General features: G+C 37.4%; 1 protein-coding gene and 1 long non-coding RNA gene across 3 annotated transcripts in view; one reads left to right on the top strand and one right to left on the bottom strand.

Annotated features, from left to right (window-relative positions):
• Nucleotides 1-25,037, top strand: part of AUH (AU RNA binding methylglutaconyl-CoA hydratase) — a 118,806-nt gene that overhangs the window by 61,980 nt on the left and 31,789 nt on the right. The gene's annotated exons all lie outside the window — the stretch shown is intronic.
• Nucleotides 16,005-25,037, bottom strand: part of LOC142599607 (uncharacterized) — a 33,054-nt gene continuing 24,021 nt past the window's right edge. The window contains exons 3-4 of the long non-coding RNA XR_012833187.1: nucleotides 18,707-18,859; nucleotides 16,005-16,244 (exon numbers count right to left, since the gene is read on the bottom strand). This is a non-coding gene — a long non-coding RNA (uncharacterized LOC142599607). The remainder of the gene's footprint in view (nucleotides 16,245-18,706; nucleotides 18,860-25,037) is intronic.

Here is a 25,037-nt window from a genome sequence, read left to right on the forward strand (position 1 = left end):
GTTCTTACAACCTGAGCAATGTTATCAATTGTTTTCCCCATTCTCATAGGTATATAATCACATTTGCTTTCATCAGTTTGAAAATTGTTTTGTGAGATTGATGGATTGCTCATTTTTGAATGACAGCCAGAAAAATGAAAAAATGTAACAGTTTGGTTTCTTCCATCCTCCTTAAATCATGTAGATTTAAAGCCCCATTCAAGTACTGTTTCAGTGAGCGTGGGTTGTACTATCACATTTTTATCTTTTCCAGACCATTTCTGTGCCATTGGTAGCTAAAGAGTGAAGCTTTGAAAAGAAAGTAAATGCGAACTTTGCTTTTGCAATTTGATTTTCTCACCATATATAGAATAATATGACACTGAATAGAAACTACGGTTTAGGCAGACTATAACGATATGAATGGAATTCACAGCAGGTTTTATAGCATAGGTGCAAAGTAGGATATATTCACTTGGCACGCGCAAGTGAAAAGGACATGGAGAGAACAAAGTAAATGGAGAAAAGAATGACCTGAACTGCTGCTAGGTAAAGAATCCTTTATTTTTCCAAAGCCAGTTAAAATTTTCAGTTATCTGTAAATGCACTTGCAGTAATCAGGTAAATGAGTTTTGTATTCACTCATAAGGATCCATCAGAGTTCATGAATCCCTTTGATGAAATTATTTTTCCCTTGCATAAAGTTTGGAATTAATTTTAGAACTTGTATGAAGCCTAATGTACTTTGTACAAGACTGCTCTTTTTTACTTTGTAAAAGACCACCCTTTTCATCCCCAAACATGTCCTGAAACCAGCACTGGTGTCTATCTCAAGCTCTCTTGTCCATTCAAAATCATGATAAAACCTTCCATTTGCACACTTTTCTGTAAAGATTTTGTGTTATTTTCTTTAAACTTTTCATTGTTAAGCTTTAACAAACGGAAAACTAAGTAATAAAATCCGATGTTTCTGGGGAAAGGTGGGACATGATGAAAGTAAAAATTTGCTGGATAAGGAAAACAGAATTGCATAAAATTTTCTATTAAAAAATTACTTACTGAAGGGGTTTTTTTAGTCTTTTTTTTCCCCCAAATTAAAAAAAATTGCATTTTGGAAATAAGTATTAGACAAATTATACTCAATATCTACTGACTTGTCTTACCTCTTCTGGGGGACTAGGAGCTAAAACAAAAATCTTCAGCTTCAAAGTTCTAGGCTTAGCTTCTTCCGTAGTCAGCATCTCTGAATTTTAAGGTTCTCCATCTTCTTGTCTCATTACCTTTCCACATTCTTCTATTGAGGAGACTTATTGCTACTTCAGCTCATTGTGAGAGATTTTGAGTCTATTGACTGAACAATACTGAAGTTGTCTCAACTGTGTCCTTTCTTCCTGCAGCTTCACTTACGCTATTTGGCAAACTAATACATCTTTTCCTCTACTCTTCCTATCTCTATGGTAACACAAGTGTTAAGGAGAAAGAACTCCTTAGGGGGTGTTAGGAAAGGCAGAGAAAACAGGCAGGTGAAAGTAAGAGTCTAGTACAGAAAATTATTAACTGTAAAGAATCAGTGATAAAGAAAGATGAAAAAGTGTGAGCCAGTCAATCTGGGTTGGGAATTTATTTTCTGATTTCTTGAGGTGGTGAGAGAAAAATAAAATTTTATCTTTTAGTGACAGAATCAAGCAAAAGTGTATCATTACCAGCTATCAGTGTGTATATATGAAAAACATACCAAGGCAGTGGGAGACAGCAAAATAAAAGGAGTGAGGAAGATTATTCATAGCATATAGGCAATTTTGGAAGTCTCAGTTGCTATGCATCACTCCTGTCTCTCTGCATTGACAGCCCAGGAAACATAAGCTCCTTATTTTAGTTCTTGGTTTGTCCCTAAATAAGTTGTGTAAAAAGGGTGATGAAAATATTCCTTGTAGTGTTAAGAAGCTTGTTAATCAGCATAGTGATAGACACAATTTAATACAAGATGACGAAGGTGAGACATTGGATGCTAACGTATGTAGCTGATCAAATTACGTATCTCTTGGTAGTTTTCAGTAGTTCTTTAGAAGTGATGACCAAATGTGTTTTCCAGTTGCAGAAGTTGAGATAAAAAGTATGTGTAGAAGACCTGCATGATTCTCATAGGTGAGAAAAGCAACATTCATACTTAGGAATCAAACACCTCATAAGCTACTCTTTTAAGTGAGTCACCTTCTGTGGTGTATTCCCCCTCCTCCCTCCTGCCCTTTATTTTTTTTAAGTCTATAGTTTGACAAAACCTAGCTATGATACACATACAGTCTGTATGTATATTTGAGATGGAGTCTGCAAGAAACTGTGTATCTATACAAATAGATGGTGCAAAGAAACAGAGACAGAAGGTGCAGGAGAGAAGGAGAAAAGATACGCATGCTCATTAGGAAGTTACTGACAGACAGGTTGGAGGTGCAAACCTGAGGACTTAAAAAGTTTTTAATAATGAGGAGAAAGAAACAATATGCTAAAACTTCCTATTGATTCTTCTAAAGAAATGGTTTATTAAGAAGAAAATAATCAGTACAGGTTTTAAAACATATCTATGTATACAGTTTTTTGTTCTGTTTGTTTTTTCACAGGTACTCCCACAGCATTTTTCATAGAATCATAGAATGGTTTGGGTTGGAAGGGACCTCAAAGATCATCTAGTTCCAACCCCCCTGCCATGGGCTGGGACACCCTCCACTTGACCACATTGCCCAAAGCCCCATCCAACCTGGCCTTGAACACTGCCAGGGATGGGGCATCCACAACCTCTCTGGGCAACCTGTTCCAGTGCCTCACCACCCTCACAGTAAAGAATTTCTTCCTTATATCTAATCTAAATCTACCTTCCTTCATCTCAAGGCCATTACCTCTTGTCCTATCACTACAGACCCTTGTAAACAAAAAATTTTGAAATTTAAATGATGGGCATGTCTTTCAAAACTTAGTTGCAAGTCTTTATGTCATTATTTCATCAAAATTTCAATTGACATCAGAGTTTGTCACAGTAAAGATTACAAAAACTATGGTCATCCTTTAGAACTTGTTTTAGTAGTAATGAATCCAGAAGGAATCTGAAGGAAAAAAGAAAATGCAAAATTTTGAGGAGATAAAATTCTAGACCTTTTGTGTAAGTCATTGCACAAGTGACCCTTACTGGGCATAGCACACAGAGAAGAGTTGCAATTTAGTCATTGGGATGTGTTAGTAAGAACTTGCGTAAGCAGGGATTGCTGGCTGAAATCAATGCATTGCATGACTTATGCTCAAGTCTGGCTTATAAAAGAATGTGAGATTTTTAGCAGTGCAAGAATAGTTTTCCTGTAATATTTCAGTTTACCTTCTGTGCTTTGCTTGGTTAGTGAATGGAAAGCAATTTACAGGAAGCAACAGGCTTTGGAAAGATGAAAAGAAGAAGATGAAAGTATCTTCTACTGTGTATTGTTATTAAGATTCCCCTCTTTAATATGTCTCCATCTCAATATAGATGTTACTGGGGGTGAGGAATTGGGAGTGGGGCTCAGGAGTACCAGCTGGAGTGTATAAATGGGGGCTAGTATAGACGCAACAGTGCTTGGTGAGTTCCCAAAAATTGTGTCGACAGCTGTTGAGCTCATCCATACTCAGTGTATTTTTTGAAGAGAAGCCAAGGAATTTTTAATCAAGGAAGATTACTGAACAGATTATTGTGTGCTGAATATTTAAAAATAGACTTACTTTTATTAGTAAAAACTCTTTGTTTAAGCCTGAAGTGTAATATTTTTCACTGAAAATGCAAAAGCTGTTTTGATTTAAAATAGTATTAAATCGTTATGAATGAGTTAGAGATAATGAGACGGAAAGAAGATAATACTCTGTTTAATCGGAATGTTCTATAGGAATGTCAGCGTGAGTAACGTGCGTTTTAACTTTAATGGATCTCAAACTGTGGCATTTCTGGGGGAGAGAGGGTTTTCAGTGACTGGAAAATATCTGATTTAAAGAAAATTCTCTACAGAACATTTATGTGTGAGGTTATTTTGGTAATGTGCTCTCATAGGACCAATTGCTACTCTTTTCCCACCCTAATGAAACTAGGTCACTAGTTTTTGGCACTCATCCAAGTTGTGAGATTTATTTGGTGTTCAAGCACACTGTCTAGAAATAGTGATGCAATGTCAGCAAGGCCACTTTTCATTTCATGAACATAATTTCCAGTGCCCTGGAATTAATTTATTCACTGACCTGTTAATAACTGCAATCTGTCATTGGCTTATGGAGGCAGAGGAAGTGTCTGGAAATAGTCATGGTCACCCTACCAGGTGATTAGTTACAGGATTTCTGTTCAGTGTAACAGTTTTTGGTTTGATCATGTAAAAGAGTCTGACTATTAATGAAAACAAACCAACAACTTAATCAAAAGGAAAATACTTGTAATTAGTAAATACTGTAGAGAGATAACTGATTTGCACTGGTTGTTTTACACCACATTATACTGTAATATATCTGAGAAACATTCTGGTTACCCTTGAAAATGTATAGAAATTCAGCATGTGTAGATGATATATAATTGTTTGAGAAAGCACATTATGATATTACTGTTGTGCTTGTTCAATAAAAGGAAAACTAGTAATTCGAATTTAGTGGTGTTTGAGGTTTATTCTCACACCACCATCCCTCCAACCCCAATGTTTTTGTTAAAATCAGATTTGTCTTTTGCCACAGGCATGGCAGGCAGTTGCTCAGAGCGGTAGATTGCTCTGGATAGCAAAATAGCTGTTAGCCCTTTTCTACTTTGCATGTGCCAGAGCCCTGGAGAGTCAAGCTTGCTGCTGCCATTGAGGGAGAAGGGTTCAGGGGTCAGAAAACAGTTCTTACTGCGCAGTGTCACAGCTGGCCATTGCTAGCAATGCTGATGCTATTTTCAATGTTTCTGCTGTAGAGGAGCAGCAAACCTAGCTCTAAAGGGATCCCTCCCCTGTTCTGCCTCCTAGCTCCAAGCATTTTACCTTGCTTTAGATACAAATGTTTATTCTGTTCCTCATTTACCTTTCTCTGTGGTAGAAGCTACTATCTAGAAAAATTAAATTTTGCCTGTAGCGGTGAGCTGGCTCTCATTAAAGTATCAGGCACCATCACTGCATGTAGTAAATCCCGTTATTGGGTATATGTGGGAAAAGGCTTTTCTAGGCTAGTATGAAAATGATCTTTGGGCACAGATTAAAGCTAATAATGAGAAAGATGGGGCGGGGAGTGTTGTTTGGTGGTTTTGGCATTTTTGGGGGTCTAGTTTAATACAGTTCAGGAGCTTCTGAGTTAGGGTACTTCATGTGATATTAGAGATACTAAAATTTCTGATGGAACTTTCAGCAGAGCTCAGTGCTTATCTACTATCGCTGGAAAGAGTTGCCACTGTTTTTGGTCTTAGGTTTCATGATCAGTAGTGTTTTTCTTGAAGCTGTAGTTCAGAAGACAACTTGTGGCCTGGACTTCCATGGCTGAGCAATGATAGTTGAAAACACGTCCCTTCTTCATAATGGTTCAGAAAGTCAATGTAAGTGAATGGCTACATTTATTTCCAATCTGATTTTTTGAAATTAGATGTTTTCCACTGTTTGAGGGTGGAAAATACTAGAAATCTTTTTAGTGGTAGCTGGTAGGTTCAATCTGATTATTTTTGAAAATTCCAGCTTTATACAGTGTATGTGAACTATTTAGAGGGAGCCAAGCACTATTTTGGGGTGAAGTTCTGATGTCCATAGAAGGATCATCCTACACCTCTTCAGTGCTAGTAGAATCATAGACAGGTTTGGGTTGGAAGGGACCTCAAAGATCATCTAGTTCCAACCCCCTGCTGCGGGCAGGGACACCCTCCACTAGACCACGTTGCCCAAAGCCTCATCCAACCTGGCCTTGAACACTTCCAGGGATGGGGCCTCCACAACCTCTCTGGGCAACCTGTTCCAGTGCCTCACCACCCTCACAGTAAAGAATTTCTTTCTAACATCTAATCTAAATTGACCCTCCTTCAGCTTAAACCCATTACCCCTTGTCCTGTCACTACACTCCCTGATGAACAGTCCCTCACCATCTTTCCTGTAGGCCCCCTTCAGATACTGGTAAGCCACAATTAGATCTCCCCAGAGCCACCTTTTCTCCAGGCTGAACAAGCCCAACTCTCTCAGCCTGTCCTCACAGGAGAGGTGCTCCAGCCCTCTGATCAGCTTCGTGGCCCTCCTCTGGACTCTCTCCAACAGTTCCATGTCTCTCCTGTACTGGGGCCCCCAGAGCTGGACACAGTACTCCAGGTGGGGTCTCACAAGAGCAGAGTAAAGGGGCAGGATCACTTCCCTCGACCTGCTGGTCACACCTCTTTTGATGCAGCCCAGGACACGGTTGGCTTTCTGGGCTGCAAGCGCACACTGCCGGCTCATGTTGAGCTTCTCGTCAATCAATACCCCCAAGTCCTTCTCCTCAGGGCTACTTTCAATCCATTCCTCGCCCAGCCTGTAGTTGTGCTTGGGATTGCGCCGACCAACGTGCAGGACCTTGCACTTGGCCTTGTTGAACTTCATGCGGTTCACACGGGCCCACCTCTCCAGCCTGTCAAGGTCCCTCTGGATGGCATCCCTTCCCTCCAGTGTGTCAACCCCACCACACAGCTTGGTGTTGTCAGCAAACTTGCTGAGGGTGCACTTGATCCCATTGTCCATGTCACCGACAAAGATGTTAAACAGTGCTGGCCCCAATACCGACCCCTGAGGGACGCCACTCGTCACTGTTCTCCACTCGGACATTGAGCCATTGACTACAACTGTTTGACTGCGACCATCCAGCCAATTCCTTGTCCACCGAGTGGTCCATCCATCGAATCCATGCTTCTCCAGTTTAGAGACAAGGATGTCATGCGGGACAGTGTCAAATGCCTTGCACAAGTCCAGGTAGATGATGTCAGCTGCCCTTCCCTTATCCACCGACGCTGTAACCCCATCATAGAAGGCCACCAAGTTTGTCAGGCACGATTTGCCCTTGGTGAAGGCATGTTGGCTGTCACCAATCACCTCCTTGTTTTCCATGTGCCTGAGCACAGTCTCCAGGAGGGTCTGCTCCATAATCCTGCCAGGCACAGAGGTGAGACTGACTTGCCCGTAGTTCCCTGGGTCTTCCTTTTTACCCTTCTTAAAAATGGGGGTTATGTTCCCCCTCTTCCAGTCAGCGTGAACTTTGCCAGACTGCCCGGACTTCTCAAATATGATGGAGAGTGGCCTGGCCACTTCATCCACCAGCTCCCTCAAGACCCGTGGATGCATCTCATCAGGTCCCATGGACTTGTGCACCTTCGGGTTCCTTAGATATTCTCAAACCTGATCTTCTCCTGCAGTGGGCGGTTCTTCATTCTCCCAGTCCCTGCCTTTGCCTTCTGTGACCCGGGCAGTGTGGCTCAAGCATTTGCCAGTGAAGACTGAGGCAAAGAAGTCATTGAGTACCTCAAGCCTTCTCTGTGTCCTGGGTAATCAGGTCACCCATTTCATTCTGGAGGGGACCCACATTTTCCCTCATCCTCCTTTTATCACTGACATACCTATAGAAGCTTCCTTATATCTAATCTAAATCTACCATCTTCTAGTTTAAACCCATTACCCCTTGTCCTGTCACTACATGCCCTGATAAACAGTCCCTCTCCAGCTTTCCTGTAGGCCCCCTTTAGGTACTGGAAGGCTGCTACAAGGTCTCCCCTGAGCCTTCTCTTCTCCAGGCTGAATAACTCCAAGTCTCTCAGCCTATCTTCATAGGAGAGAGAGAATTTATGAAATTCAATTCTAAGGCTTGTTGGGGTTTTTTAGTTTTAAAATATAATAGGAAAATACATTTTTTTGAATGAAAAAAGACAACGTAGGACAGAAAATAGCAACTTTCTCATTGACTCTTGCTAAGTATTTTTTAATGGAGACTTGTATAAAGGGCAGTAGCTATTGCATACTCCTCTGTTTGGTAATATTTATCTTACCAGACTGCAAGCTGTATGATTCTCCTATATGTAACAAGAAAAAGTCTGCCTGCTTTATATAATATCCAGTCTTTCAGTGTATGGAATGCTAGCAAATTTTGATGACTTGGCCCATTGAATCTTTTGTTGTCTCCTTTGTTTTCAAATTCTTTCAAGTGACACAGTAAATTAAGCTGTTCTCTGTTCACTACATCTGCTGACTGTCCCCCCTAAAGTCTTTGTAATAAAAAAAGAGAATAAAACCAAAGTCAATTCCTGGTGAGTCATTTTCTAATACGTGATAAAACAGGAAACCAAAAGTGGGGATGAACAATGTGGAACAGCATTCTGATCTAGTAAATTACATAGAAGCAGAACATACATACTTGGGTTTTCATGCCAGAAAAACCAAATGAAAATAATTTTGATACATCTTTCAGTGTTTCAGACACATGAGTGTTTTTTTTTTTTTAAAACATGCTATTGAAGTCTTTTTAGTTGTATTCATTTCTAAATTACTTATAAGGAAATCCCATTAATATTTTGTAGTGTTCTTATGTGAATCTATTATTAGTAGATAATGTGATCATGATTCAGCTAGCTGTTTTGGGGGGGGATTTTTGTCCCATTTTTATGTTTCAGCATGAAATAAAGAAATGTTTGGTGGCTTTCTAAACCTACAGTTGTTTTGGGACATGGAAACTGACACGTTTGGAAAATCCCTCAGCCTGAATCACTAGTTCACCTATATTGTAGGAAGTATAAAATAGAGCAGTTTAATCATCTAAACATTCATGTGAATGTCATTCTTCAAAATTACAATGTTACAGGGGTTCACTGGTTTTTTGGCATTACTATGGCAGTTTTTTTCATTTTGCTGAGCTTAACATCTGCTTTATTGACTGTTTCAAATGAATTTCTATGACACTTTTGCCAAAGGTTTGCACTTACCAAGAACATAATCTAAGTTCAGTTTTCTTCTGTCATGAAGTCACTTTTTTCCCCCTGTTTTTACTGGGGAAAGTTCTTTGGAAAATATCTCTCTTGGCTCTCTGTTTTCTTGTAATGGGTCAGCAGGTGATACTTTTCCCAGCAGAGCTGGAATAAAAGTAGGTCTTGTAGAAAGTAGGTGAATAATAACTAATTAAAAACCTTGAAAGTGTTCATAGATTTGAACATTTTATGTGTGGAATTTTCACTGTACAATGTAGGACTTTGTTTTTATAAGTCTCACCTCTGAAATCATCTAGCTATTCTCAAGTGCCTTCATCTCAAATACAGCTAAAATTTCAGTGCATTCACATGTCTGCTAAACAGAAGGAAAAATTAAAATATCTGTGAAGTCACTTCTTCTAGCATGTATGAATGAGTGAGGTGCTAGGTGGATATTAGCAGAGTCAGATAAAAAATTTCATGGTAAATTCATCTTACTTATTATACAATGTTGGACTTCCCCAAGATTTTTCTTGTAGTAGAAGCCTCAGTGTAGCAATAAATGTGGGAAGACTTGTTGTCCTCTTAGGAAAGATCAGTGAAGGGTAGCTACTTTAATTGGACAGCTGGTATTTTCTGGACATTTTCTACCACCCTCTTTCTGAAAGAGCCTTAGAGTGCTACCACACCTGGATTCAAACACAGGCAAGCTTAAACTCCAGCTTCTCTCTGTGTACCCTGTGAACTGGTAGGACAATTTACAATTCTGAATTCAGGCATCCAGACATTAGGTAGTTATCTTAATTGTCAAAACAGAGGCACACAGTAGCACAAGGACTGAAGTGTTTATGAGTTGCCATATCTTGAAGTAGGAGCCAACCTTTCTCTTCAGACAGTTCCTAGAAGGCCATTCTTGCAAGCAGAAGACAGCATGTGGGATTCAGTTCCCTAAACATGGTGTCTGGAGTGTCTGGCTGGGGCTCTGGTTGCTTCTGTGTTCTCGCTCTCAGTGTAGGAGTTGTAGATACACTGTGATGTCCAAAATGCTTTTGATGCCTAGATGTAGTAAGTCGAATCCCATGCATAATGTCAGTGTTACGAGGCTTCAAGCACAGAAGGTTTTAAGGGCAATTTTTTGTAAAGTACAGAATGGAAGAGTGTAGTACAAGTTGCTGGTTTTACATTCAGATGGATCTGTCTACTTTTTTTATGTGTGGTAGTTTGTTTTGTTTTGTTTGGGTTTCTCTGGTTTTTTGTTTTGAACCAGAACTACTTTTTTTTTCTTAGAAGGGACAGATACTTTACAACTATATGTGTGTAATTTGTGCTGGTAACAAATACATGCAGATTTAACAACTATGAACAAATATTACATATTATTATGTGGCCATTTGTGTAGGCAATACCAAAATTTCATAGACTATCCTAACAATATGAAAGACTGTAATGCAACTAAAATATACAGAGGTACAAAATAGCTCTGTACATAGCCATCATAAATATGGCAAAGAAAATCTGAGAGAAAAGTGTGCTTCAGAAGTAAAATTTAGTAGATGTAAATTGTATAGACTTAGCCAGTAATTTCCATTGAATTTTGATATATAAAATCTCACACAGAAGATTAGAGCAACTCTTTCATAAGTCATAAAGTCAGAATAAATATTCTTATTTTTATTCTTATTTTTTTTAGTATAAACTTTACTTTCCAGTTTAGTCTTCATTTTACACAAAATTAAAAACAAAAGTCAAAAGAAAAAAGTTGATGTAGAATTGATTGCTCTCAGTATGGAAGAGAAATGTGGTAATTTGAAAACCAAATGTCCTTTGCTATAATAATTCTGCCTGAAGTAGCTGGTACCTATTGATCTTTTATTGGAATTCATGAAGTGTGACACTAGATTCATGTACAAATTGCAGTGAGTTTCACAATGAACAAGGAAATACGTATCTTGTATGTTAAATTTCTTTTAACTGAGGGAATTAATAGACAGTTTTAACCCAGATATACTGGGTTGTTAGTTCCTACAGGACTGGACCCATAGTAGTGAAAGATTTCTCACTGCTTCTGCAAGATTTGCTATTACAGGCAGAAACAGAGTGACTGAATTTTGATGTTTTAGTTGTTCATAAGGATGTTATCCCTAACCAGCTTTATAACTACTGCAGGTGATCAAAAGTCTTCATGCTGAACTCTTAGAAGTGCCAGCTTTCTTTCTGGATATCATCTCTTCAACAGAATAGGAGGTCACCCAGAGCATAGCATTGTGACCATAAAAAGTTTTACTTTCTTCAATCTTGAAGTAAGAAATAGAGAGGAAGAAAGTAACACTGAGAGTACAGAAATAATAGTCCATGCAGCATATGAAGCATCTATTGTACTTGCTCATTATTCATACAGAAAAAAAAAAAAAAAAAGCCCCTGTGAATGAACAAGCACTTACTGCAGTCTTGGAAGTGTCGGAGGTCCAAATAGTGGAAAATGCTGATATGTCATCTATTCTGAGCTCATCACACTTCTCCATTTTAAAATGTAAATTCTTTCCATGTTCTGTAAAAGATGTGTCCTAAATTAGAGTATGGAGGGTAACATATTGTAACTACAGATTTTCTGATTCTCTTGAATTCCCTGCAATACATATGCAAGTCTGGGCAAGACTGTTTTCTTTTGTTCCTGGTGAGATGACTCTACTCTTTACTTTGTCCTTTACTATAAGTTCATCTTTACAATACCTTTCTTATTGGAAACCTAAATTTAATATGGTATGCTTCAATGTCTGCAAAGACAGTATTTTATTTGCTTTTCTACTCCTAGAGAAGAGGTGATTACAGATAATGGAACCAATGATAGTCAGAAAAATTCTTTATTGTTTCCTTTCAAAAAAACCTACCCCAATACTACCCCCCAAAAAAAACCCCTCAAAACACCCCATCCAACAATATCTTCCCCCAGGAAAATATGTATTTTTTTAAAAACAAGAAGAAACAAAGAAAAGTCAGTGAAAGAGTGAAAAGTATATTTTACTCTTGAAAGACATTTCTCTTTCTGGTGGGCAGAATAAAATGATTCTTAGACCTTTATCTGTTTCAGGTTTGTCAGGTGACATACATTTTAGGAGGTTTTTGTAGATTTCCGTTTGCTCATCTTGTCACCCAGGAGCCAGCTACTGTGTGAGAAAAATACGGTTTTCAGGATTCCTTGATCTGGACATGGTCTTGGACAACCTTTTCTAAGTGACCCTTCTTGAACATGGGTGTTGGGCAAGATGTTCCCCAGAGGACAATTCCAACTTCAATCATTCAGTGGTTCTGTGATTTTGGCAGTTGGATGAAGTATCAAAAGAGTGAAAACCATGTGGGGTTTTTTATTTTACTTCTCAGAATCAGGGTAAAGTGAGGTTGCATGTTGTAAGCACAAGTACTAACACAACATAAAGAAACATGTTAAATGTGTATGTGAGTCTAAATTTGGATTTTTTTTTCCCCTTGCCCCCTGCATATAAAAGGGAAGTAGTACTTTCAAAGTAGACCAACAAAATGACAGCTGGTGAAGTATGATGGGTCAATGGAAAAATCGTTGACTTTCCAGAAAACATTGCTTGTAGAACAAAATATTATTGCAGTCTCATGCTATTTTTCTAATTTGTTATCTTTTTCATTCTTTTGTTTCCTGATGTTATGGGACTTCAGATTATCACCTCTGACAAAACTTCTACTTCACAAGTTTTGTTACACATATGAGTTATAGTTTAGTGTTTTACAGAAAGGTGGTTTAGTCTTTTCAATAAGGGTGTTTTATGATTTCTACCTTCTTACTTTGTGTGGTGTGGATAGTAAACTCACTTTCAGATTCTTTTTCAGTTGGTAATAGGCTTGGTTGAGAACTGTTGTACTCCTGCTTAACCAAGTGTAAGATAATGTAAGATAAATGTGCAGTTACTGGGTTGGTGCCAAGGGGAGTTTTCCTTAGGCTATTACATCAGGAAGCAAACTTGACTAACAGAAAAGAAAGTGGTGTTATCCTTACAAATAAGTGTAGAATAATAGGGAGATGATAGTACAGCTATGGTTAAGGTTGAGATGAATTTGCCTGTTTGGTTGCAGATTTTTTCCATACTCTAAAAGCAAAATGTGTTCTAAGATTATCTTAAAAGTGGCTGAATCTTATTGAAAATGGGATTATTGTGAACAGTCACATTTCAGGAGGAAGAGATTTGCAAGGTACAGTGATTCTTGGCCCAGAGGTTGGCAGTACAGAAGATATAAAATGAACAGGGAGACATCCTAGTACCATATCCAGTTCTTATTTCGGGTTGTGTGAGGGTATACATTTAAGGATTAAATTGTTCCAGAAATTAATTTCAAACCCGAAAAGGACCTGGGGGTGTTGGTCAACAGGCGGCTGAACATGAGCGAGCAGTGTGCCCAGGTGGCCAAGAAGGCCAACAGCATCCTGGCTCGTATCAGAAATAGCGTGGCCAGCAGGAGTAGGGAAGTGATTGTCCCCCTGTATTTGGCACTGGTGAGGCTGCTCCTTGAGTCCTGTGTTCAGTTTTGGGCCCCTCACTACACGAAAGATGTTGAGGTGCTGGAGCATGTCCAGAGAAGGGCAATGAAGCTGGTGAAGGGTCTAGAGCACGAGTCTTATGAGGAGCGGCTGAGGGAACTGGGGTTGTTTAGCCTGGAGAAAAGGAGGCTGAGGGGAGAGCTTCTCACTCTCTACAACTACCTGAAAGGAGGTTGTAGCCAGGTGGGCGGTTGGTCTCTTCTCCCAAGTAACTAGTGACAGGATGAGAGGAAATGGCCTCAAGTTGTGCCAGGGGAGGTTATGAGGAAAAATTTCTTCACCGAAAGGGTTGTCAAGCATGGGAACAGGCTGCCCAGGGAAGTGGTTGAGTCACCACCCCAGAGGTATTTAAAAGACACGTAGATGTGGTGCTTAGGGACATGGTTTAGTGGTGAACTTGGCAATGCTCGGTTAACAGTTGGACTGGATGATCTTAAATGTCTTTTCCAACCTAAATAATTCTGTGATTCTGAGATTCGTGGTGTATTTCATAGTCATAGCTTTTGAATGTGGCTGAGGAAGTGTTTGAGCTCGGCATTGGTATACTCTAGCATGTCTGACATCAGTGACTGGGCTACGTTGAGGTGTTTGTTCCAGGTCTTGCTGGTCCGCACTGTGTTGGTTATTCTGGTTTTGTTCCTAAATAGGACTGAATACTGAGCAGGCATCTTGCTTTCAGCAGTCTTATGCATATGGCTAGTGTCTTTACAGATGCAAAAAATATATGGAATGATCTTGACTAAAAGATTATCTTTTGAAAATAATATTGAGAGAATTGCATTGTTTGGAGATGCAGGAAAAAATTTGGAGGCTTTTTTGGGTTTATTTGTTTATTCTTGTAAAGGGTGCAGTTTACCTGTTGCAGAACGTTTGTCATTCTCTGAAGCAGCCATTGAAAGAGGTAAGGTTCTGCATTGGCCAAACAGTTATAACTGAGGTCCTGAATAGAATGCCTATTTTATTTCCGCTACATGGGGGGAAAAAAAACCGTAACACAAGCATCAAATTTTCTTTGCTTAAAGGAATTGTTTTCTCTTATTTATATGCACATAGTCTAACTCTTTCAGGGACAGTGTTACTGTCAGGGATTTATATAAACGGATCAGTAAGCACTTAGCTTAGGGGAAATGCGTTTGCAAAATCAGATCCATCATTTCTCTGTTTGGTTACATGAGTTTTTATCACAGAGAGAAATGAATGCTTATTAGTATAATAAGCATTTCTAGTATTCCTGTAACATCTTTATCAGATGTTTCTAAAAGGATAAATGTAGATAATATTTTACAGGGAATCTTTAGTGCACAGCTCAATAGATTGTAAAGTTTTACACTAATGATATATTTTTAGTAGATTAGATAATAGAATCATCAAGTACAGACCAAGTGTAGAGTTTATTTGACTGACTCTACATGACCAAACATGATTTTTGACTTTTATTGAAAGAGAGCTCTGCTGTATACATGGTCTTTACTGTCCCTTTCATCTGCAAAATAATGATGCCCACTAAAATTGAAGTAATTTCTGGGGAAAAGTTGAGATGATGTTGATTTTACTTCCTGATACTTTCCTGATACTTAGAGATTTAAGTAGGTGAACATAATATCTTTGAAGGATTTTAACCATGAGAAATCAGCTTTAAAAAGTATAGTGACATAGTTATTTTTGAAATAATTATAGATCATGAAAAGTTACTTGTGCTATAAAAGAATTTGAAAATTTGTTTTGCATAAAAGCTGTTACTGATTTATTTACAATCTTCAGATATGTGTGAAGTATAGTTTAAGTATGGATATTTTTGCCTATTTTGCAAATATTATGTAACTCCAGACTAGTCTGCCCTACTGCAGAAGTGGGATATTGGGACATAAAGTATCTGTAGCTCATTGATTTTTGAATGTCTGATTAAAGTAAATTACATCAATCACTGGCGTGGCAATGTAGAAATATGGAAGTGGTGTAATAGTAGTAATCATTTCCATAATGAAAAAATCAGCTTTAAGAATGTGTGTAGGAGGAAAATGTTTTCCAAGAACTAACTGCATTTGAATATCATTTCATCTAAATAGAACACACCTCCATATGACTGATATTTTCATTTTTAGTAATCACTGACATTCTTTGTCAGAAGTTGCTTGTCAGAAGTTGCTTGTGTTTTTTTGAACATTGGCCTGCTAAATTTTATTTCTCTACACAAAAAATTAAAAATAATATGCCTTATTCTGCTTTTCATTATATCCTATGATGCGTCAAGTATTTTCAGCACTTGTTTGTCAGTTGTTTTCATGGTCAGTCTGGCAATTATCTTTACGTTGTCTTTCAGTGTAATTTACTAAGCTCTTTTAATGGTGAAAAGGGCTGGTTTGGACATTTCTTTGCCTCCTAATCAAGTATGTGGCTGATATAATAACTAAGTCAAAAACCTTAAAATTTACTACTTTTAAGCACATCAGAATTAAGCACGGTACTCACTTCTATGAAATAGTTTTCTTAAGGTGTTAGGAAGTTGGGTTTTTTTTTTTTTTTGATGACTGATTTATTGTATTAAAGTCTCAGAATAATTTGAAAAAAGATACAAACTTCTCCACTTAAGTAAATCGATCTTTTACAATGTGTGGTTAAGGAAAATCCAGATTGATTTAATAATGTATCACTCTCTCCTCTGTGTATCTTTTGTGAGGAAATCAGATGTTGAATATGAAACTAGGTGGAATCTGGCTTGATACAGCTGGTAAACTTGTAGTGTTGTTGCAAAGGCTATTTCATAATGCTTTGCCATCATACCTGTAGTCTAGCAGTATAGAAGCAGAAAGTAACCAATGAGATAGTATATCAGTTTGAAAATCCGACACCTTGGGGAAAATGCAGAAGCTTGTTAGGAGTCCTACAGTATTTAATTATTCTAGATCAAGTGAATGTTTACAGTATTAAAAAATAGATAACAGAAGTGTACTTTCAGTCTTCTACTTTCAGTCTGCTTAGAAAGCAGACATCTTAAGCTTCATGATAATTCGTTAGTAGAACTTTGCAGATAAGGATAAATAAAGGATAAATATCCCTAATTGTTTATCTGTGGTTGGTATCACTGAAATTTTGATTGCTTAAACTTGCCCTGTGATGGCAGCCACGTATGATTCCAAATAATTAGAATGGGAATTCACACAACTGAAGATTCTACCATTTACCTAGAACTGAGATTTTAATGAACTATGTAACCTAGGTTAAATTTGTAGAAGCTGATACCATACTTGTTGTGAATATTTTCATGAATCCAACCAAATTTATACTTATGAGATAACTTAGTAAAGAAAACACATAAATTATGGTGAATCTAAATAATTGTAACTGTTTGATACTTATGTCTACTGTAACTTCAGCTGTTCCCTAACTTAGAGTCATGCCGTAAGATGCATGGCTCTTTCTACATACTGTTGCTTACTGTACTTGCTCTTTTGAATTACTTTAAGTAGGGATGATGACCAGCACTTTGGTGAATACTTAGTGAAAGCATGGGGGAGAAAGAATTACTTGAGTGGTATAAAGGTATTTTGTGCAGAAAAGAAAATGTAATATATTGTGATTTAGTTAGAGATAATACTCACTTTCAAGGACAGATAACTGGAGTATGTTGCAAAGTCTTAGATATTTTTCTTTGATATGTGTAATGCCTCTGGATAAAATGAGGCCATGCTACTCCCTTGGACTTGGTATTCTGCAACAGCTCATCTAATATTCTAAGTGGGAAAAAAGGATGGGGTTGAAGGTATTGGTACTACACCAAGAACATTTTTATTAATTGTAAGAATTAGCGCTCTACAATAACTTTTATTTTCAGCTTGTAGGAGTGTTGTATATGTATGCATGCATGCATACACTCATAATTTTAGGTGAATGGTAACTCACTAGGTGCTTTGAGAGCAATTTTGTTTTTCTGTTTTATTTTTTAACTTGTATTGTTCTGGATGAATTTAACATAATTCTGACTTCAATTATTTATTTTAGAAACAGATTGTGAAACAGTGTTTTGAAAAACTTGAAAGATTATGACACCAAAATTCTTACTAAGTGTTTTGGAAAACAGTAACTTACATGAAGTATCTGGTTGCTAAGAAAGAAAGTAGAATTTAGTGAACACAAGCCTGTTAGTCATAAGAACCAGCTTCTATTTGACAATGAAGATGTGGAAATAATGATTTTTTTCAATTCTTTACAATTAAACATTCTAAAAGATTAGTGAAGTATCTATGTTTTGACTAGTGCTGAGTGATACTTGTATTTCCTTAAATGTTCACCTGTGAAAATTTCAAAACAAAAATAGATTGAAAAGCGTTACTTTAACTATCCTTCTTTATCTTTTTTCCTTTTCATTTTTTAGGACTACCAATGATAGTAAAAGAATTTGCTCTCATTGCATGCAGGCAGTTAGTAGCAGTATTTCCCATTGGTATGGCATGTAGGTGGTTCATTGTAATTTGAGCTGTAATAAATGTTCATGCTGCTCACTACTCTAAGCTAGTGATGTTACCATTTCACACTAACTTCAGGATTGAGAAGTTTTCAGTGTTTGAGGATATGAGGGAGAAACAGTTGAGTGGTCTCAACAGATGACACCACAGTTAGCTCACAACAGTGTTCACATTGAAAAGATAAAATACGAACTCTTGAAATCAGTGAAGAAGCTCAAAGGGATTTATAGTAATCTCAGAAACAACAGAAAGTGTTTTCTCACATTCCAGAAGATCAAACAGGTGAAACCTTGTTTATTAAAATGGAGGAGCCAAAAAATTAAAGCTTCTGAAAAATGGAACATTGTCAGTGTCGTGGTCATCAGTGGAACACAGTCAGTGTGACTGTGTGACCTGCATAGTTCTTGCTTCAAGCCCAGTTTCTTTTTATCTTCACATTCAAAAAAAATCAAAAGTAATTTGGTGACTATGGCAGAATGAGAAGTGAAAACACAGAATGTAATTGCTAAGAAAAACTTCTCTTATGATCATGAGATGGTCTTCAGCATCATTTAACCCACAAGTAAAGACCTGTAGGAAAGATCAGGAAAAAAACCACCATGGCCATAGATTGTGGTGGGTTGTTTGTAGTTGTCAAGCACTAGAAAATTGAGAAAGATTAACTGTTATTATAACAGAAATAATTAAGAATTAGTATAAATCAGAGAGAAAATATATATATTAAAATATTTTAAATGTTGCAATTAGTTTTGCATTCACTTAGGTGCAACATTACTCAACTGTAGCATGAGTTTGGTCTGCAGAAGAGGCCAGGCTGTATTATCAGAAGCCTTGTGCACACAAATGCAAAGAGATTAATGTGAAAAGAACCTTTCTTCTTTTGAGTTTGGTGTCTCTTTGTAGGATCCAACCATTCCGGAAGTCTTCCATCCCCTGGTGTTACATAAAACAATATGTTATGGGTGTTACATAAAACAATAAGTGATTTTCAGGTTGTAATGGGATGATGTGCTAATTTTGAACATCTGACACTCCTTAGGATGACTAGAAGCTTTTTATGAAAGCTACAGTAGGGAAGAAATAACCAAATTGGTTTTGTTTCGAGCCAGGAAATGTAGAATTTGAACAGAAATACAGAAGTAAAATGCACTGTGGCTGGAAAACAGCTGAATTAAAAAATAAACTGTGGAATGACAACGTATCATACCAATAAGATTTATCAAAATGGGACATCTTTTGGGAAACTACTTCAGCACTTAAGTGTACAAATAAGGTGGTCATTTCAGGTCTTCTATTTAGATTTCTACTAAATACCTTTTGTGTTAGAGCACTACTTCTTTGACCCTAACGTGCCTCTGTATGTCAAGCCTTCTGGCCAGTTAAGGATTTGTTTCATACTTTAATCCTTCTTTTATGGAGGAGTTCATGTGGAATAGTTTCTCAGACATTTAGAAAATGTCAATTATATGAATCACATTGTCTCAGTGGAATAAAAAGTGGTTGAACTATGGTCCAGATCAGCCTCTTGTTTTACAGTCATATGAATCAGTGTTTGGGTATTATGTTATTCATACCATGAAGCTAGTGCTGTAGAATTAGGCTGTTATATCACATGTTGGAAAAAAAAAATTACGTGTTTGATCAACCATGGTGTGAAGGCTAATTGTATACACCATAATCTAAACTGCTTGTATCATTCAGCAGGACTAATGAAGACTGCCATTGGCATTCCCAACATATTCTAGGTGGAGAAAAAAATAACATTTCTTCAATACTCTTTGCTTCTGATTTTTATGACAAACATTGTTTGATTTGAAGAATAGTTGATTGAAGCTGCAAATGAAGCTGAATGGGGATACACTATGGAAATGAGCAAGATTTTGAACTGGCAAAGGAATTGTAGGAAGCTTGTAGAGGAATTAAAAAGTACACTTGAGTAAATGCAACAATTGTAGGTCTTTCATGCATACTTTCTACTGGTTGAGATGATTGTACAAGCCATTTCATGGCCTCCTTGTTTTTCTCTGTGATTCCCTAATGATTCCCTTAAGCCGCAGAGGGAGTTGTTAGTAGAACTCTTTTGTTCTTGATACAGTCTTAGGTTCACAATTTTATAGGCAAGTCTTGTTTTTCCATATTGAAACAAGAAGAAAATTGTACACCAAACAAAGTATAAAAATGCATTATTATTGAATCTGAAATAGGCTAAGCTTTTGGGGTTTTGTTAATTATTTTATCTTCTGACATTTCACACAGTCTAAAAATCCTCAACAGTTGATTGGACCACAGACAAGTTTAAGAATTGATTGGAGTCTATAAGCTCAAATTTAATCTCTCAAGTACAAGGGTGAATAGAGGCTATAGTTTTCCACTTATGATTCTGCACCTTACAGGTGGGGCTTATTTGAAAGCAAGGGAGGCTTTAGAACCAAAGAGCTTGTATTGCCTACCCCAAAGGTCTCTCTAGCCCCATGTCTTGTCTCCCACAGGGCAAATGTATATAAATGATACCTCAGTTTATTACTTTCCCAGTCTCTGTTTTTTTGATTAGGGATTTTCTGAGCTGGACGTAGTTTATATATTTTTAATAACTTGGTGGATTTTTCTTCCATGAATTTGTCTGATCTTTCCTCCCCTTAAGTCCTGCTTTGTTACAAGCTTTGTTCAGTAGTTGTACTGAGTTGGTTTTGCACAGAGGGATCTGTACATTCTAATGGAACAGTGACCTGATAATTAAGTGATGTTTGCATGATCTAAGTAAGATTTTTTTTAAATTATCATTACATCATTACCAGCAACTGTGGATTCCCTGAGCAGTAAGAGAAGTGGAAGTGCTGACAAAACTCGTGTATTTTCTTGATTTTCTGCTCCCTCAGTGCTTGCTCCTTACCTCACTCCCACTAGCTAATTTGAGTCTTTGTGTTACCTGACAAGGAACAGTTGCTTTGTTAAAGGCAAGTTGTGGTGACCTAGCCATGATGCACTTTTTCCTGATGTGGTTGGTTAAACAATTTAAATAGTTATCTGGAAGGGTGTCAGCATATTACAAGCAGCTGTGCTGAGAGAAAAGATAACTGCTTACTATCCTACCCTCAGCTGCCTGTCTTGCCCTCCTGCCAGAAGTCATTGTTCATTTAGATCTGGTTGCAGAACAGCTAGTGCAAACTCTTCTTTATTTTACTCAAAATAAAAGGGCTAGCAAAGACCTACAATTTAAACCATCCAGGCTGATTTTGACTAAAACAGACAGACATCAGTTGTAGAAGCAACCTCACTGGTGTTTAAAGAGAAGCAAAAACCTCTTTTGCTGGTACAGCTTGATTGACTAAAGCCCAATACCATACAAGATTAACTTCCCTTGTGTATTCTTAATGATAGGATAACTTAGGTTGGACAGGTGCTTTTAAGGTCGTGTGCTCCGATCCCCTGTTGAAGTTAGATCAGGTTATTCAGGGCCTTGGCCTGCTGAGTTTTGTATGCCTTCAAGCTTAGTTACTCCTAAGCCTCCCTGACCAACCTGTTCTGTGATTTGACCACCCTCCTGGTGAAGATTGTTTCCTTCTATTTTATTAGAATTTCACTTGACGCAACTTGTGCCTTTTGCTTCTGAGTATTTTGCTGTGCATCTCCAAGATGAGTTGGTCTCTGTCTTTTCAATAACTATCCCTTAACCAGTTGAGGATAACAATAAGGACACTGTGGTAGACTGTCAAAAACTTCCTAAGCCTGTGGTAATTTACAGTCTTTGCTCTCCCCTCATCTGCTGAGTCAACAATCTCACCATCAGGTTGGTCAGGCCCTGCTTTTTTTTGTGACAAATGACTTCCAGGAAGATTTGCACTGTAGTCTTCCCATAGACTTAGGTTGGGCTGGATGGCTTGTAGTTCCATGGCTCCTCTTTGTTGAAGAGAGTATGACATTTGCCTTTTTCTAATCTTCCCATCAGGTACTTTACTTGATTGCTATGACCTTCCAAAGAAGAGACCTGTATCACAGTGGCATTAGCCAGCTTCCTTAGCACCCTTGGATGCATCCCATCTTGTCCCTTGAGACTTTCCAATGTCCGGTTTACTCATCTGGTCCCTGACCCAGTCATCTCTACTGTGGGCAGTACTTCAGTCCCGCAGACACTATCATGAGGGTCAGAAGCCCTGGTGGGCCTGATCGCAGACCTTGTCAATAAAGAGCAAGGCAAAGAAGGCACTGAATAATAGTTCAGCTTTTCTATGTCCTTTGTCATACCTTTTCCATGTCATTTGTTGCTTGATCTCATGCCTTAGTCACCAGGGACACACACACTTACCTTGCTCAATTTTTGGTGCTAACGTACTTACAGAAGCTCTTCTTGCTCTGCCTCCAACTCCAGCTCCTACTTCCATTTGTGCTTATGTGGGTGATGTTTCTATATTCCTCTTAAGTAGCCTGTCCCCACTGCCACCTTACGTACACTTTCTAACATTCTATTGTGGGTAGTTTTTTTCATTTTCCTTTGAGATACTGCATTTACTACCTTCATATTTGCAGAGGGAATTCTGCATGCCCAGTTTTTTCCTCAATGACTGCTGCTGGAATTTCACCTGCTTTCAGTTGGAGAAGTACCTGGCTCTAAGCAAATAGGTCTATAGCTTGAAGTTTCTGCTCTTGAGTAGTGGACTGTGATCCATAATTGCAGCTCTTGCTATCTTAAGTGGGAATATGGTACTTGAAATATGTTTTACCTGTTATGTTGTAAAATACTAGAGCTAGAGTGGAGTCCAAAACCTTATAATAATTATCAATTTATATAGAAGAGTGTACAGTAAATTGAGATTAACTTTTTCTGATTTTAAGAGTGATTATATCTGTTCAGGCTATTCATAAAATGCACAAAGGCATTTGTTAAGACAAGGTGCATGGTTCAAACAGTATGAGTGGTATTCAAGTGTTTCAAGTATGTATTTAAGCAGTTTTCCTTCTATTTTCTTTTTCTGGGATTTGAGACATTCCATTAAAAGTAGGCAGCTCTTAATACCTGGCTTATAGCTAACTTCTTAACAAAAAATCAATAATTCTGTGATGAGTAAATTCGTTTTAAACAGTAATTCAGAGACTGATAAAGGTTGCAGTTAATATCCTTGTTACAGTGGCTATATTAGCAAATGTATATTTAATTTTATTTCATTGAAAGAAATTCATAAAATGTTGCATTGTTCATGAAGAGTTATTTTATGGCAATAAAATGCAGAAAGCTTAATTACAGCAGTCTGTAGATGTAATGGATATGTGTTTAACACAGTTTAGGCCTCACTAACCAGTTTAATGGGCTGATCAAAATTCTCTCATAATGTTACTGTTTTGCAGCACTTATCATGTACAATAATTCTGTATTTTTCATTTTGCATGGTGTATGAAAACGTACAGACTTTTTTTTTGCCTGTTTCTTAAATTAGTCAACTCTTGTGGTTTTTAAATGAGGAGTTTAACTGCATCCAAAGCCATTTAATCATCCCCTTCCTAAAAAGAACTCTTTTCCTAATATTGTCTTATGAGATGATGACTTGTCTGAAAAGACAAATTGCTCTCTTGGTGTAAAGCAGTTTAGAAGGCACAGATACTAGCTTTCAAACGATTTTATATAATAGTTTACAGACACGTAGGATGGTTCAGTGACAGGTTCAGGCTTTATGTGATGAAGTAAAATGAGTTTTAAACTCTGATGACTTCATGTTGAACAAAGTGAAATTTTAGCTTTGATCTTCAGGGATGGAACTTAAGACGTGTGTGATGACTCAGTTGTAGTTCAGAGTGTGACGATTTTAGTAACTTGTTGTTGGATGGTGCTACATGTTGAGAAGTCTGTAGGAATAAGTGAAACAGCTTTTGTGTTGTAGCTGCAGTTTAGGTAATTCATGTTTTAATTACTATCCTTACCCTTATAATCATTCCAAATTGGAAAATATTATATTTTTCATTAAAAACAACTGCATTATGTTTTGAGGCTTTTAAAATACACATTCTTTCCAAAATCTGGTTAAACCATATGTGTGTTAGACTAATTTTTGAAATTCCTTCCCCGATGATCTTTAGGTGGTAAAGGAACAAAACATAGCCAGAGTGTAATTATTATAGCAAATTGCATTTGACATGTAACAAGAGAAGAAGAACAACCTCAGTATGCTGTTGTCGTTCTGTGGCTTCTGGTTGAACCTAAAATGTAATTACTTGTATGCCAGTTGAAGGCCTTTTTTAGGACTGCAAAAATCTCTTTTTGGCAAGTTAACTTTAAAGATGAAATAGCAAAGAGATTAGTGGCCAGAATTTTACTATTCAGTCACCCTGTCAGTGCCTTCTGAATTAGGAGGTAAATAAATGATAAAATACTGACATTTGCCTCTATGAAATTCCAGTTGGTGTTTCAGCATTGGCATTTCTGACACTTTTGAAAATCTGTCCATTTTTAATTCAATTTGTTCTGCAAGTTGGAAGAATAATTTTAGAAGTCATATTTAGAGATACAAAATATACTGCAGCAAGGATTGTAATGACCAGAAGAAAAATCTTGTACAGGTAGAGGTTACAAATAATGTGCAGCTATCTAAAACATCCTCTCAGTTGTTGATTTTCTGTAGAAACTACTTTTACATATGTAATAGATCAATATATGCAGTATGTCTATTATAAATCTTAGAATTATGTGCTGTATCTCTGATGAAATTGATAATGTTGGTATTTAAAAGAAGTTTTTGTAGTTATATAATATAAATTATTGTTAGCTCTTAAATAAGTTTGACATATTTTAATTAAAATGTACTAATTCAATGTACTATGAGATAGCATTATCAAAAGTTTTCTACTGTATAACCAGCAAGTAGGAAAACTGATTTCTTAAGTAGCACAAGTCAAAAGAGTATTTCTTCAGTGAAAGAATTTCAAAGATGGATGCTTGTGGGGAGAGTCATGATGTTTCAGAATTGAAATTAGGATTTCAGAAGTTATCTATGGGAATGAAAAAACTGCAGCAAGTTTATCAGAATTGAAAACCAGTACTGGATCAGATGTACCAAGCTTTTAAGACTTCTCAGCACAGCTCTGAGTTCTGGATCCTCAAGGCTCCTGACCCACACAAACAGGC

This window comes from Balearica regulorum, chromosome Z (genome assembly GCF_011004875.1).
Source record: "Balearica regulorum gibbericeps isolate bBalReg1 chromosome Z, bBalReg1.pri, whole genome shotgun sequence".
Classification (NCBI taxonomy): Eukaryota; Metazoa; Chordata; class Aves; order Gruiformes; family Gruidae; genus Balearica; species Balearica regulorum.